Source organism: Camellia sinensis, chromosome 10 (assembly GCF_055761805.1).
Source record: "Camellia sinensis isolate YWXY chromosome 10, ASM5576180v1, whole genome shotgun sequence".
Classification (NCBI taxonomy): Eukaryota; Viridiplantae; Streptophyta; class Magnoliopsida; order Ericales; family Theaceae; genus Camellia; species Camellia sinensis.
In genome coordinates, this window is record NC_138970.1 from 39,395,903 (window position 1) to 39,410,000 (window position 14,098).

General features: G+C 35.9%; 1 long non-coding RNA gene across 2 annotated transcripts; it reads right to left on the reverse strand.

Annotated features, from left to right (window-relative positions):
- Window positions 1–2,323: 2,323 nt before the first annotated feature.
- Window positions 2,324–6,104, reverse strand: LOC145801600 (uncharacterized). Of its 2 annotated transcripts, none has more exons than XR_014343226.1 (3): window positions 6,055–6,104; window positions 5,154–5,248; window positions 2,324–2,341 (listed from the first exon to the last, which is right to left on the reverse strand). It is a non-coding gene; the product is annotated as an uncharacterized LOC145801600 (long non-coding RNA). The 2 variants fall into 2 exon arrangements; XR_014343225.1 differs by lacking the exon at window positions 2,324–2,341 and adding an exon at window positions 3,416–3,698.
- Between the last annotated feature and the right edge of the window lie 7,994 nt (window positions 6,105–14,098).

A 14,098-nucleotide genomic window follows, 5' to 3' on the forward strand; every position in this document is an offset into this window, starting at 1 on the left:
GTAACATCGAATAAAATGCCCTACAGGCTTACATCTTTCCAAGCCAACACTTGGATTAAAAAATATGAGTTCTAATCTCAATACAAGAAAGGCCCTAGGCTTGAATGTTTACATGTACTAATAAATAAAAACTATTAACTAAAGGTAGTCTTCTTCAATCCAGAATCCAAACCCTCCCAAGCTAAGTCCTTGGAGGTAGTTTATCACCTGAACCTGAAAATGATGTTCCCATAAAGGGTGAGCCACAGCCCAGTAGAAATATACTAAACCACATATAAGCAATGAATAAAGCAATAGCATTCAACAGATGGTTAACCAAAAAGATCAATTACTTCATTTTACAGTCTCATGACACTATTGCCAAAGATACGTTTTACTTTCCAATTTTATCAACATGGCTCAGAACCTGGCCAAACTTACAACAGTGAATCACATATATCATATTCACATCCTTCCAGTATCAACAAACAAATGAGACTCAAGCTCAAATCAAACACTTCATACTTCCAGATTGATACACATTTTAGTGCTGTATCAATAAAACACTTCTATATAAATAAGCACACATAAAAGTGATGCTAATGGAGTCCATCCCCTATCTCCTCCCAAACAAAATCCGGTTTAGAGGTCCATCCCCTATCTTCCCCTAAACCGTAGAGTACATCCCCTATCTCCTCCCACACACAAAACAATGTATGCAAATGCAATGCTCAACCAATACACGTATTTTCTGTATCAATGCCATAGTCAAAATTAATGACTTAACCAATGTGATTAGTTTCAGTTATTCCTAATCCACATGCAATGTCTACAACAATCACGACTATCCTCCACCGATAGTCCAAAACAGTTATTTCTAAACTGAAAATAACTATGTCAACAATTCAATAGACAAATGATTCCAATTACCCAATTACGCTATTTAATCAATGAATTCCCCAATTCCATGAATTTAACCATCTTTTCCCAATTCCATGAATTACTTATACAAATTAATTCAATAATACAACTAGGGTTTTTTCCCAAAATTTACCAAAGTATCCCCAACATATCAAATTACCAAAGCTTAGAACAAAACCTATAAAATGGAGTAGGAAATCCCTACCTCGAAGAAAACAACACAAATGGTGAAGACAAAGATGAGTGCCCAAATACCAAAGTGCTCCAAATCGCCAAATGTTCAGATTAAATGAAAGCCCTCGACTCCCTCTACCTTTTTAATGAAGGATCTAGGGTAGAAACACACCCTAAGTGGATCAAATCTAAGAAAGAAGGTGAGTAGGGAGAGAGAGAAGTCGGACCTAGGGTTTGGAATCAAAAGAAAATGAAAAAGACTGATCAAAACCCGCTGCTGTGTATATAAACTGGACAGGCTCGCTCGAGCGAAGACATGGTCGCTCGAGCGACCAGACACAGAAAAGCAACGCTCGAGCCAAGGAAGCCTTGCTCGAGCCAACAACCCAAAAGCTCGCTCGAGCGAAAGAAAACTCGATCGAGCGAAGAACTCAAACCCACAGGTCTGTAACCAGACACACGCTCGAGCGAAAGAACTATTGCTCGAGCTAAGAACAAACTAACTCGCTCGAGCGAAGAAAAGCTCGCTCGAGCCAAGAATGCACAGCTACAGGTCCAAATCAGACGCAACCTCTCGCTCGAGCGAACAACTCCTCGCTCGAGCGAAGAACCAAAAACCTGGACAGCAACACTTGGTTTCTAAACCCAACCAACCTGAAACAAACCTGCCCAACACATCCTATAATTCCAAATGAGAAAATAAGGGACAACAACAACAATTATACAATGACAGAATCTACGGAATCTAAGTCCGGATACAATAAACAAATGGAAAAAGACCGGGGTCGCTATAATAAGCCATGAAATAGGGCTAGCTTAATGACTAAGAAAAAGCATAAAAATCTAGATATTTTTCCATTGCCCAAATAAGTATTAAAATAAATAATAAAACTATTTATTTAAAGATATGTGTAGATATTAAATTAAAGATATTTATTTGCTCAATTAAATAATAAAGGTTCAAAGAAAATAATAAAAATTCAAAAAACTAATAAATATTCAATTAGGCTAAAAATAAATTTGATGAATTAATTTAGAAACTAGGAGGTACATAAATAAAAGCCAAGTGTTAGGGTATTTCCAAATATAAAAATGGCATTCTATGATTTAATTATAATACAAAATACAATACAGAAAAATAATTCTTTCTTGGACCATTTTGTAAAATTTTATAAAATTTGGGATTAAAATGTAATGAACCTTAGGCTTAGGGTATCAAGTGTAATTACCAAAAATTAGGGTCTCTACACTTGTAGTCTTCATCCACCTATAAAATAGAAAAAAAGCCAATATGATAATTAAAAGAGACTACCCAATTCAAAACAAACACACACACTGTCACACTAATGAAATGTTTTTTTATAGACCACCCAATTCAAACCAAACACATACATTGTTGCAGAATAATAATTGGTTACCCAATGCAAACGCTACGAACAAACACAACACATTATCAACACAAATACAAATTAATGATTGATAAAAATATTAAGAAAGAAAGACGTGTTGATCACATAAGGTTAGACGTGTTCAACTCTTTCTTTTTGGAACTTCCTTTAATTGATCACATAAGGTTAGAGGAAAATTTTAAGAAAGACGTGTTCGTAAGAAAGAATTTAATAAAATAAAATTCAAAAAGAAAACTCTAACTAACCTAATTCTCCCATCATTTACAAATCAATACAACTTAAAAAACCTCATTTATTTTCTTCCAAAAACCCAAAGCCATTTATTATATCAGTTTAGTCCCATCAATTTTGTGTATGTAACCCTCCATCATCTTCTTCAATCTTCACCTACACCCATTCATATTGATTTTGATTCCAACCTTAACTAAATTTTGAATATTTGTTAAGCTATACATGATCATAAGCAAAATATCAAACCAGCCCCTTTGGTTAGCTCATGGGCAGCAGCCAACAAAATTTAGATTGAAATTAAATGAACTATAAGACTAAACTAATATAATAAAATTCAATGGATAAAACAACAAATCAACAACATACAGTAAGGGGACAATTGTTTATAGAGTCTTAAAAAAGGAATAGGCAATGCTGAAACTATATATATATATATATATATATATATATATATATATATATATATATATATATATATATTATCACAGCTTACCAATCCCCACTCCCAAATAAAGGGGGAAAAAATTGAAAAACACAAAAAGCCCAATAAATATAGGAAAATTCATATCAGCATTTAAATAGTATTTAGCAAACTCAGAAGTATTTATAGATCCATATATATTTATGAGTATTTAGCAAACAATAGAAAAACTCATAATATAGAAAAACCCATTTTATGAATTAAAAAATTAACACCCATTTCTCATTAAAGAATCAAACATTTCATTAACTGTGTGTGTGTCGAGTCAGTACCTTTGAGACCAAAAATAGCAGGAAGTGTCTGGTTCATCCTCCTCAGTCACAACATTTAAAAAAGGAAAAAGAAAAAAAAAGTGTCAATAAGATTACTTGCCTACAATTCTTAACTAATGTCCAATTCTTTGCCATTTCATGAACTCTCTCAATAAGTCATCCTCTCTCTCCAATGCCAAAACTATTCTTCTCTCATTGAACTAGTTTCTGCTCATCATCTCCCAAAACAGCCTGGCATACAGAACTGGAATTAGAGGTCAGTGATATTTAGATGATTGTTTAAACACCTATTGGCATAATGTCGTTTTAAATTGGGGTTCTGTTCCCAACAGAAAATTGACTATATGGTCAGGAATTATGTGATATAATATTGAATTTGGTTTATAAACATGTATATCCTAAGCAAGAGGAAATTATTCTAGCTTGAATGAAACAGAACTTTGATATTTGTTCATACTATGTGATCTCAAAAGTACTGTACACATACCTTATTTGTTTGTCAGAAATCAAAATTATATTATGGGAATGGCTGTGAAATGATAAGTTTATTTATTTTTGAGTTGAACAGAAAGGTCTGGAACCATTATTCTGATATTGCTTTCATGGTTGGAGAATAATGTGGCCAAAATTGCCCCCATTGATGTTACAGGGATCTGGGTTATTATTAGACCAAAATGGGGGCAATCCATTTGGATGTCTTTTTATTCTTTATTTTTTATTGCAACACTCTGGACTTTTCTGGATTCTGATTTCATTCTTGTTTTGAGAAGGAATTAGAGTTTATTATTCTAGGTATCAATACTTTTCTGGCTCTCAAGGCATTTGTGTCCCTTTCAAATGTAACTAAATCCCATGCTACCAAGTATTTGCAAGTGCATTCCTATTATAGAAAGTGGTTGTTATTTGCTGGCAAAAAAAAAAAAAAAAACAAACAAACAAACTGACTGAATCTGTACAATTTAGTGCTTAAAAGGAATGCATACCTTTCACTTCCATGTATTATTTTTCATTTATGGAACAGATATTGCAAGCAGAACTGAAAACAATTGGTGTGAACACAGTTTATAGTCAACAATAAAGCAAAAAAGTTTTGCAAGCAGGTAAAGAACAAAATTTTCCAACTCCTTCAAGATGCTCATGTCTCGTAATTTCCTAAAATTCCAAACCAATATGAAGGACTCACAGACATTCTGTCAAAGCCAATGGTAAAGTGGGTGTGAGCCTACATTTTCTAAGGCTTAATTTAGTTGGTAGTTTAGCAGAAAAACTTGGTAAAATTTCTAAGTCATGAAATTAGTTTGTCCTTTTTATAAAAAGACAAAAAAAAAAAAAAAACTTATTCCAATTAATTCTGAGCTGAAAGACTCAAGTAATAAACTATTATCAATCCAATGGAAAAAGGGTTTGCCCAGTTTCTATATTAAAAAAAAAACACCATTTATATCAAATTAGATCTAACATGTGTAAGAACCTTGAAGCCATTGAAACAAAAACACTAATGCCCATTAACAAAATTCAGAGAAAATGCAAAGAAATTGAAATTGAATCAAATAATTCAAAGAAAATGCAAAGAACTCGTCAAATGTCCACAATCAACACAATTCGAAGTGGTGGGAAAAGGGAATTAATACCTTGGAAGAAGGCGCAAAGATAGACCCAAAAAATTCAGAAGATGATGCAGGTTACCTTGCGAGCAAAGTTCGAGATGCAAAAATCGAGGACTGGAGAACTGGAGAGCAGCATCGGACAAAAACAGATCAATTATCAGAACCTTGAAGCCACTGAAACAAAAAGAAAATTAACAAAACCCAATAACAAAAAAACTAAAATTGAATCAAATAATTCTAATTTTAATTTTAGAATTCTAATCAAATAATTCTAATTCTAATAAAAAAAATTCTAATTTTAATCAAAACCCAATAACCCAATTCTAATTTTAACAGGAGCATCACCCCAGGTTTGTGGCTGCTATGATAACAACAGGAGGATCACCCGTGTACAACAAAATAAAAAACTAACCAGTGGTAATAAAAAAATAGTCAATGGTGTTCTACAGAACATTGAAAAAACTAACCAGTGTACAACAAAATAAAAAACTAACTAGTGTACACTAAATGGTGTTCTACACTCACTGGTTACCACAACCAGTTCAAAAACTAATGTAGTTCTTGGTGCTTGGATAAAATGTATTAGATTGAGACGAGTTGAGTTCAATTAATAAAATTGTGGGTTTGGGAGAATGGAATTCTAATAATAACAGTATGGAGCCCAATGTAAATGACCCATAAACAACATAAAATAACATTGAAGCCTCTGGATTGTAACAATAAAATGGCAGCAAAAGGAACACTGAGAATGAGAATCTAACCCAAACAATTGAAACCCAACTCAATGATAAATAAAAGAGAAAACCCAGATCACCTAATCTATCAAATTCAAATACCAAGATGACAGATCTCATCAAAGATTCAGAAATAATTAGAACTTAATCATTACACATGTTTTTCCACTTCTATAATTTCATATCTACCAAACAAAAACGGTACAAATACATAGATAAGGATATTATATATGTCAGGAATCATACCTGCTGGAGGAGATTGGAGAGGAGGCCGAAGAGCTGGGCATCTGCTGCTGTTCCTAGTTTTCCTTCAGCGCAGAAAAAAAACAAAAACCCATCTCACAATTAGTTTAAGGTTTAAGGTTTAGAAACACCAATCCAAATAAATTATAGGTGATCCAAAGAAAAACAAAACCCATTGCTAACTGATGCATATTTGAGAGTCAAACCCATTGCTAAATAAATTATAGGAGGCCGAAGAAAAACAAATACATATTAAGATTTAGAAACACCAATCCAAATAAATTGAAAGCTACATAAATAAAAAATGAAAAAGAAAGATAACAAAGAGAAGATTGTGAAGATCATCAAACCTGCAAGTGCTTCGACGCAAAATTCAAAAACTCATAACTAAACCCATTGCTAACTGAAATAAGTCAGTAATTCCCTCAATTACTCTCCAGAATGTTTAACCAAATATAAAAACCCATCTCACAATTTGAACACACGCGTACTCTATACTGACTATTAATAATAAAAAAAAATTAGCTTATACAAAATATGTTATTAATCAATCAATAAAAACAAATAATCAAATTCGACTGGAGAAGATTGGATATGAGAAGATTAATCCCAAGATTATTTCTCCTTTAGCAATGAGAGGAAAGAAAAATTTATATAATATCTTAAAACAGGTAAAACAATTCACACCTTAATTAAAAAAAATAGAAAATAAATAAACCTCTATCATTAAAACAGGTAAAACAATCAAAAAATAGCTCATTGAAAAAGAAAACTCTTCTATCATTAAAACAAACATTGCAAAATCAACAAAACATTGTGAAGAGGAAAGAAAAATTTATATAATATCTCCTCTATGACATGAAAATATTACTTCAAACCCCGATGACAACATTTTGAGATTAATGTTGGGATGACAGTTGCTATAAAATTGATGTTGGGATTAATCCCGAGATTAATCCCAATATCTCCAAACATTTTGTCCCAAGATTAATGTTGGGATGACAATGTATACCCGTAATAAAATTGGACAGGAGAAGATTGGACAGGAGAAGATTAATCCCAAGATTATTTCCCCTTTATTTTGTACTTTTGTAATTTTTATTTACACCGTGCCTTTATTTTAAAAATGAATTTTTAGTTCTTTATTTTTATTTTATCCCAAGATTAATCCCAATATCTCCAAACATTTTGAGATGACAGTTACTATAAAATTGAATATGCAATATTTTTGTCCAAGCATTATAATGCTATACACAATGAATGTCATCAAAATTTGATCACTTCTTCCATGTGGTCTCGGTAGAGGCAAAAGTAAAAACAACAGATGAAGGCAAGAGCAAAGAAAAGGCAAAAAAAATGTGAACACAGTTTACACAGTTTAGACATTCAAAAATCAAAACACATTTAGAAATGAAACCCATTTCACATTTCAGAAATAAAAAATGTTTAATTTTTCCAACACAAACACAAATACAGTTTCAATTTAGAACTTTGTATATATTATTCTTCATTAAGCTAATAATATGTTGCCTGTAGATCAATGAGGGAAAAAACATCTAAAATCCAGATATCAATATCTAAAACCAAAGTTGGAATTCGAAAATAACTTCATAATTGAAACAATAAACGATAGGGGAAAAATTTTAAAATTAAAAATCATACTAATGGAGAATTCTAAGAAAATAAAAAGACCTTCGCTAATGAGATTAATTAAAGCTTGAATAGTATGATGGTATACTTGATATACTCAATATACTCAGAGGAGTCAACATGAGAAGAAACAGTAGCAGAAAAAGAAATTGACAATGTCAAAAACCAGTAAATTTATGTTTCTATACTGAACACAAAACTAATTAGGTAAATAGAAATCAAGTCAATTACTCGGTTCCATGTGCAGTATTGCTGATGTGTCCAGAAGATTGAGGTCTTCAGTTATGCAACCACCCTCCAATCCAAATTACCTGCTTCAAATAATTAAAAAGAGTTTCAAATTTAATGTTATCCCATTATCTTTCTAATACAGATTTCACTTAGGTATGCTACACCTGGTTGGCGTTAAACAAATGCAAATCAAATGGTGGAATTTTAAAACTAATTCTAGGGTCAAAATGATTTAGATGTCAGCCAAAACTCTGCTGTTTATTTGCATGTGCATCATTTCCTATGGAGTACTGTAACAACCCTCGTACTGTTTACTGATTTATGACCGATTGATTACCGTTAATCACCGATTACTGTTAAACGAAGCTGATAATGACTGATAACTAACTGATAATCGAACTGAATGAAATACTGAACCGACTGACTGAAGTTGAAACTAAATTGACTGAGTATATGTTAGTTAATTGCATTCTATCTGTTTGATTGTCTGATTATCTGTTCATGTTTATATGTTTAAACTGCTATTTGAAGGCCTTATCGGCGGCCGAATCTGAAACCGATTGATGTTACGTGACCCTCATATTTAATGTGATTTTATGGTATAAGTATCTGAAAATTGATTAGGTATGATTAAATTAGATTAAAATAAGCCAATTGAAGAGTTGGACTTAATTACCGTTTTGCCATTGAGTGGGCCACTATCTCACACACATACTTGAGCCAAGAACAACATTTCCTCAGCCATTTTCCTTCTCATTGCCGACCAAGAGGGAAGAGAGGAGAGAGAGTGAGAGGAATTGAATTCTACCTTGGGTTTTGCTTGGAGAATTGAAGGAATTGAAGTATAGATTGCATATTTGAGCTCCTAGTCTTCTAATTCAAGCTCTAGGTAAGGATCTTATCTTCTTATTGATGCTATTGAACTAGTTCTTGCATGGTTCATGCTTCATTGTAGAACTAAGTCATGATTTGGGTCATTAATGGTGAATTGAAGCTCATTTCTTGCATGCATGGTTGAATTAATGAGTTTTGAGTTGAATTCATGGTAAATGGTTACATGCATGTCCATGTTGTAAGAGTAGACCATGTTTTCATCTTGTTTTGAAAAGAATGAGCTCATTTGAACAAGCTTTGAAGCTTTGATTTGGTTTAAATCCTTGCATGTTTGCATGTTCTTCATATTCTTGAAAATGGGTTTGAATATGGTTCTAATTGACTCACCTTTGGGGCTTGAATTCATAAATTGAGCTTTGAAACTTGTTATACATTGAATTTAATGATGTTTTCCAGAATTTGGGCCCAAGAGGTCGAGTTTGGAGTGGTTGAATGCTTGGTTTGAGCTTGGGAGGCAAATCTGGAAATTCCAGATTTGGCTTCCTCGCTCGAGCGAAGGATTCCCCGCTCGAGCGAGCACCTTTGTCCAGGGCTCCGCTCGAGCGACCATCGAGCGACCATCGCGCGTAAAATTTCAGCATCCAGTACTTTTACTGTTTTGCAGACCGCTCGAGCGAAGGATTCCTCGCTCGAGCGAAGCCTTTGATTTTGGACTTACGCTCGAGCGTAGAAAGTCCCGCTCGAGCGAGGCTCCTATTTTCAGCAAACTTTGCGAAATGTTTTCTAAGTGTATTTTTGCATCCTCATCCCATCCTAGGCATTCTTAGGCCTAGTTTAAGGCACCTTGATGAGGATATCATTGTAGAACACACCAAGGCAAATTAGGGATTAAGTTATGAGATTTCCCAACTGTGTAGCTTAGTGTGTTCAACCTGTGAACTGTGTAGGGTTGGCAACTGAGGAGACACGCTCTAGCATACTGTAGCCCAGAACTCTGTGAGTAACAATTGTGTAAAGATATGTTCAACTGATTATCTTCTGAATACTGAACTGAACTGTTTACTGAACTGGTATTATTTACTGAATGAATGTATGTCCTTTATTTCTGAACTGTACTGTGGCATCCTTAGTATCTACGGTTTACTGTTACTATTACTGTCACAGAGATCTCTGTCGGTTTCCTTGTGGAACCACTACTGTTTACTGACTGATGGCCATCATTACTGTTCGGTCTTTTAAGACCTACTGTTACTGTTATGCTAATGGATGTACCACATATGACTGTTTACTGTACTGAGCAACTGAATTACTGATTGAAATGAACTGTTTTCATTACTGTAAGGACATTCATTCTAAACCCCTTTACGGTTTATGTTATTCACTGGGCTTTAGCTCACTGCTCATATATATATGTAGGTGTACAGGCACCAGACCGCAGCTAGAGGCGTCAGGGTTACTCCAGTTTTGTCAAGCCAGCCTTTGTGCCTCACTGCGAGGTTCCGAGCCTACTGTTAAGGCTTAGGGGTGTTTTAGAATTTCCCCCTTTTTGTACTGTTTCACTGTTTTGTATAGACTGACTGTTTACTGTACTGTTATACAGGGATTAGGTCCCTGTACTGTGTGACTGTTAATTTTGTATACTGTGTTGTACAGACGGAATGTTTTCTGTACTGTTATGTGGGGTTGAGTCCCTAGTTAAGTGGATGTGAGTATTGTGTATACTGTTCTGTACTGTTTTTGTATAATGTATGAAAAGCCTTTTTGCATACAGACTGTCACAGCTCAATGGACACTATTTATTTACTGTATTGGCTTCCGCCAGGCCCTGTACTCTGTTTCACTGTATTACTGTTCAGCAGGCCTTCGGTAATCTCGGATTACTGGCCGGTTACGGTGCTAAACCCATAGGGCCGGGTTTGGGTCGTGACAGAGTGGTATCAGAGCGATACTTACCACGAGTTATACCGCACACACGTGTCCAAATGAGCTATAGGGGGTCCTAGAAAAAGTAATTAGGACATCTCATGAACTTGAAAAGTGTGTGGCTATGTTATGACTGAATATCTGTTAATGTGTTAAACTATGAAACAAATGATTGCTTATTTTTAAAACTGTTATAACTGCTTATAGTGAAATGGACAATGCAAATGAACCTGAGTCCTCATCTACTGAGGCAAGAATGGAAAGAATGGAAAGAATGATAGAACTGATAACTGCTAGACTGGAACAACAACAGAACCAACCGCCCCCACCTCCTCCTCCTCCGGTACAGCCGGAACCTAATGCGAATGCGGATGATGGGGATATTATTGCTCTCACCCATAAATTCAGTAAGATGAAACCGCCATCCTTCCAGGGAGGCCTTGAACCGTTAAAAGCTGAAGCGTGGGTGCTTGAGACAGAGAAATTATTTGAGGTGTTCCCGTGCTCTGAAGCGAATAAAGTACTGTTAGCTACCTTCACCTTACAAGAAGAAGCTAGAAGGTGGTGGATGTTAATCCGTGAAACAAACACTGTTATGACTTGGGCTCAGTTCAAGGAGTCCTTCTTTGAAAAGTACTTCCCTCAGTGTGTCAGGGATAGAAAAGTGACCGAATTTGAACAGCTGAAGCAGGGCACAATGTCCGTTGCAGAATATGAAACCAAATTTACTGAACTTGCCCGTTATGCACCGCACATGGTGGATACTGAATATAAGAAGGCCAGAAAATTTGAAGGTGGCCTTAATGTGGCAATACTTGACCGGATAAATGTTTTGAAATTACCGACTTTTGTGGGTGTTCTCGACCGGGCATTGATGGCCGAGTCGAACATTGCAGCAGTGAAACAATCTGAAACACCAACGACTGAATGGCATGGAAAAAGGCAGAGTTTCAAATTTAAGAAAGGCAAGCACAACCCAGCCAACAAGAAACAGAATACGGGGTTGACAACTAGCCCCAGCCAAGGGAGTGGTTTCATACCACCCTGTTCTGAATGTGGCAAGAAGCACAAAGGGGTTTGCTACAGAATATCTGGAGCCTGTTACAGGTGTGGCAAGGTGGGCCACATGGTTAAAGACTGCCCCTCTGCTCCACAAGCCAGTGGTAAAGCTGCACCAAGCGCAGCAGTATCAAATGCTCCACCAAAGCCTAACCCTAAAGCTACCGGGAAAGAGCCTATGAGGCAAGGCCGAGTGTTCGCACTAGTACCGGGAGATGTGCAGAATACCGAGACCGTTGTGTCAGGTATTCTCTCTATCTGTACTCAAAATGCATATGTACTGATTGATTCGGGGTCTACGCATTCTTATGTATCATATGCTTTTTCACGGAAATTGGATAGACCCTTAGAACCCATGAACTATCTGCTAGCCGTATCATCACCCGTAGGGGGATCCATGACATGTGCTTATATGTACCCCGCATGTGAAATTATTGTTGGGGATATGCATCTGTTTATTGATTTACTGCCATTGAACATTGATCATTTTGACGTAATATTGGGGATGGATTGGTTACAAAAATATCATGCCACTATTGACTGTGTGACCAAGCAAGTTGTTTTCCGTCCACCTGGTTTGCCTGAATTTGTGTTTAATGGGAGTGGAGTAGTACCTCCTCCGTATTTGATTTCGTCAGTGAAAGCTGTTAAATTAATTAGAAAGGGGTGTAAAGGATATCTGTGTTCTGTACTGACTGTGTCTACTGATGATAGTGTTAAAACTGATGTGAATTGTATTCCTATAGTCAGGGAATTTCCAGATGTTTTTCCAGATAATCTTCCAGGAGATTTGACTGATAGGGAGATTGAATTTACCATTGATATGATTCCCGGAACACAACCAGTTTCTAAAGCTCCTTACAGAATGGCTCCAACTGAACTGAAGGAACTGAAAGTGCAATTGCAAGAACTGTTAGATAAAAAGTTCATCAGACCTAGCACTTCGCCATGGGGTGCTCCTGTTTTGTTTGTCAAGAAGAAAGATGGCTCACTGAGACTGTGCATTGACTACCGTGAACTGAATAAGGTAACTGTAAAGAACAAATACCCTTTGCCACGCATTGATGATTTATTTGATCAGTTACAGGGTGCACAAGTATTTTCTAAGATTGATCTCAGATCGGGGTATCATCAACTGAAGGTTAAACCGGAAGACATTGATAAAACTGCTTTTAGAACAAGGTATGGACATTATGAATTTCTAGTTATGCCTTTTGGAGTCACGAACGCACCAGCTGCTTTTATGGACCTCATGAACAGAGTTTTTAAACCGTACCTTGATGACTTTATTGTTGTATTTATCGATGACATATTGATTTACTCCAAAAGTATAGAACAGCATGAACATCATCTGAGACTTGCCCTACAAACCTTAAGGGAACAGAAACTGTATGCTAAACTGTCTAAATGTGAATTTTGGCTTGACCATGTTATGTTTTTGGGGCATGTTGTTAGCAAAGATGGAATTTCTGTTGATCCGCAGAAAATTGAAGCTGTGGTGAACTGGCCTAGACCAACAAATGTGACTGAAGTCCGAAGCTTTTTGGGATTGGCTGGATATTACAGAAGATTTGTCAAAGATTTCTCCAAAATTGCCCTACCATTGACTCAGTTAACTCAAAAGGGGACATCATTTGACTGGACCGACCAAAGAGAATCTGCTTTCCAGGAGTTGAAAACTCGACTTGTGACTGCACCAGTTTTGACTTTACCCTCAGGTACGGATGGTTATACTGTATTTAGTGATGCTTCTCATAAGGGTTTGGGATGTGTTTTAATGCAGAATGGGAAGGTTGTAGCTTATGCTTCCCGACAACTGAGACCACATGAAAAGAATTACCCGACCCATGATCTGGAACTTGCTGCAGTAGTATTTGCACTGAAAATTTGGCGTCACTACCTGTACGGGGTAACATGTGAAGTATATACCGACCACAAGAGCTTGAAGTATTTCTTCACACAGAAAGAACTGAATATGAGACAGCGGAGATGGCTAGAACTGATAAAGGATTACGACCTACAGATCTTGTACCACCCAGGAAAAGCCAATACCGTTGCCGATGCATTGAGCCGGAAATCGATTGGAAACTTAGCATGTTTGCTTACAGGACAGAAAGAGTTGCTTTGTGACCTTGAAAAATCTGAAATTGAAATTGTTTTACGGGAACAAGGTGGAACCTTAGCTGCTATTTCTGCTCAACCGGCACTGATTGAGGAAATTAAAGAGAAACAGCAACTGGACGATTTCTTGAAGAAGATCATCGAGGAAAGAGAATCTAAACCGAGACCGGGATTCAAATTTGAGAATAATGTACTGAAATTTCAAGAAAGACTGTGTGTACCGAATGAT